Source organism: Artemia sp. Qi Xiang Cuo, chromosome 8, assembly GCF_049724085.1.
Source record: "Artemia sp. Qi Xiang Cuo chromosome 8, ASM4972408v1, whole genome shotgun sequence".
NCBI classification, from domain to species: domain Eukaryota; kingdom Metazoa; phylum Arthropoda; class Branchiopoda; order Anostraca; family Artemiidae; genus Artemia; species Artemia sp. Qi Xiang Cuo.
The window spans coordinates 5541677-5544703 of record NC_142801.1 but is presented as its reverse complement, the minus strand read 5'-3'; the positions used below and the strand labels follow the sequence as shown (position 1 = coordinate 5544703).

At 37.2% G+C, this 3027-nt stretch overlaps 1 pseudogene; it reads right to left on the bottom strand.

Moving 5' to 3' along the window:
• Positions 1-1852: 1852 nt before the first annotated feature.
• LOC148949094 (proteasome inhibitor PI31 subunit-like) lies at positions 1853-2802 on the bottom strand (annotated as a pseudogene).
• Between the last annotated feature and the right edge of the window lie 225 nt (positions 2803-3027).

The following is a 3027-nucleotide window of genomic DNA, read 5'->3' as shown; positions in this document are numbered from 1 at the left end:
CCTTTTCTCATAGTGCTCTTTCTTTGTACCAGCAATATGTTTAGCTTGACTTATATATAAAATTGTTATAAATAAAATTCTTAAGCTTCAAAAATTAAGTATTTGTCCCTTGGACATCCCATTCGACTTAATTAAGGCCTTTTCGGACAAAATTGCAGAGCCTTTATCAAATATTTTCAACTACATCACAAAATTTGGTAAATTCCCAATTTGCTGGAAACAAGGTTTTATAACACCTGTCCCAAAAAAATGCACCAGTTTAACTTTCGCCAACATTCGCCCCATTAACTCACTTCTGTTTTTTCCAAACTTTATGAAGGCTTCCTCTGTGACTGGCTTAAGGATAAAATTTGTCCGCGTATTGACACCCGGTAGTTTGATAACTTAAAGAAAACTTCCACCACCCATTACCTTGTGCACTTAATACATACCATCGTAAATAACCTTGATAAACCATATGTTTGGCTAAACCTTGTCTTAGTTGATTTCCAAAAAGCTTTTGTCCTGGTTGACAACACCACTCTAATTCGTTCACTACTGGTTAACTTTAAACTTGATCCTCTGTTAGTAAATATTGTTATATCGTTTCTTCCAAATAGGTCTCAAGTTGTTAAATACAAAAATATTTTCTTGAACCCCCTCCCTATATATGGTGGAATTCCTCAAGGAACCTTATTGGGACCACTTTTATTTCTAGTCATGATTAATGATATTAGTAAGGACTTACCCCAACGGTGGAAATACGTGGATGACTTGTCGATCCTCGAAGTATGTCACAGGAATATTAAAAGTGACCCACTTGAAATTCTAACCCACATTTTGGATGAAGCTAAGAACCTAAATATGAAAGTAAATTCCACTAAATCAGATATTATGACGATAAATTTCTTGAAATCTACTCCCGCCTTCCTTGACTCTATCCCCCCAGATATTTCTGTGACTTCCTTTAAATTACTCGGGGTTACAATTTCCTTTAATTTAAAGTGGGATATCCGCGTGAAAGATATTTTTCGTAGAGCTTATGCGTCCATGTCTCTCCTTAAGCTCTTGAATAAATTTAACGTCCCCCCATTCCATTCTATAAGGATTTATACTTCCTTTGTCCACCCGCATCTTGAATATGCTTGTCCAGTTTGGCATCCTGGCATCTCCTTCCATGAATCAGATAAAATTGAATCTATTAAAAAAAGAGCCCTAAGAATAACTTTTAAAGAAACTTTGGTACCATATTCACTCCTTCTAAAAAAGGCCAAGCTGAAAACTCTTAAGTACAGGAGAGGAACACTCTGCCTCCGTTTTGCAAAAAATGCAATAATAAACCCTGACACGGAAAACATTTTCCCCAAAAGACACTCCCCATCCAGACACCGCACGCCAGGTACTGTTTCTGAACCCGTCCCGATCTTGTCCCCCATCCGTTGTTTAACCTCCCGATATGAAAAAAACCTTTGTCTCCTTTATTATTGATCAAATAAACCACTTGTTTTTTTTTTTTTTTTTTTTTTTTTTTTTTTTTTTTTTTGTACTGGTGATACCCATGCTTGTGTCCGTTTGGTTCTTCCGTTCCCTCCCCTTTTTATATACTCTCTTTTAAACCTTTTTAACACTATTTTTATCTCAATTTTTTTGGTTTTCTTTTAGTTTGTGCCTTTTTAACTTTCTTACATTTGACAATTTTCATTTTTTAGACTAATGAATGGCTTTGCCTTTCTGATATTGATGTTTTTGGCATTGTTTAGCCAGTTTTTTAGGTGTTCTGCTATTTCTATGTTTTTTTTTTTTATTATACGACCCTGAAATGCGAATTTGGCCCTTTTTTTTTTTTTTTTTTTTTTTTTTTTTTTTTTTTTTACTCGCATACGTGTATTTTAAATCATATCAAAATTTACAGTAGAATCACCGATAAAGTAAGGTACTTAAAATCAATCTGTTTCAAACAAAAGCTTAGATAAAGCCATGTCCATCGCCAAAACCTGGCATTCTCATATGATCTGGATCTGGCATTCCCAGTCCACAAGGCGGCTCGCGATGACGTGGCATTTCAAACGGTGAAGCCACTTCATCCGGATTCAACGGTCCAATTGGGTCAAAGCGTGCTCCAGGAGGAACAGAACTACGTGGGAGTCCACGACTTCCTTCCCAGTCTGGGCGTCCACGACCAAAAGGATCCATTATCATTCCTCCTCTACTCCTCCCCGTAGGATCTAGATCCCCACGTCCATAAGACCAACGATCATCTCGCGGACTTTGTCCTCGTTCCACACGAAGTGGATCACGAGGAGGACTTTTCGGTCCACCTGAAGGTACAACTTTCGGCAGCTGAGTCTTCTCTTTCTCCTTGAATAGGGGCTGAATTACATCCTTCTGGATCCGAGCAACCAATAAATCGCGATGGTGAAAAGCATCGTCTACTCGAGAATAATTATCAGTCGCTTCATCAAGTCGGAGCGCCACGCTAGCATCGATTCCGTTATCACCCTATTGGAGGTGCAAGTTAACAAAAAGCTCTTTTTCTGTCTTGACACCATTCAACAATAGAGTTTTCCCCTCATACTTTAAGTTCAAATCGTAAACTTCACCTTCATTCCAATTTTCCGGTGGCACGACTGTAGTCTCATCCCCAACTTCAAAGTGACATCCAGCTTCAATGAGCTTTGCATTTACTAAGAGATGTAGGGCAGCAGCTCTACTTCTTACTGTAGCACTCTTAAACAAAAGCTCCAAAATAAATTTGAACTCCATCTCAATGTTCACAATAAATTCAAGTTTATTCTTTCATTTATTTCTGAACATAAGAAGCAGGTTTTTCAGGTTTCGAAAGTATCAACTACGAATTTGGCCCTTCCGGGCTTGTGATAGTCATTTTTTGAAATAAATATTCTATCTTACCATAAATATTTTTGCAGTTAATTAATAACTTTAGCGATTCTGAGCTCAAAAGTAAAATAAAATAAAAATTGATTTTTTCAGTTTTTACTTCACGTCACTCATTTCGTCATACGTGGTTATTAGTGCACAATTGGTGTT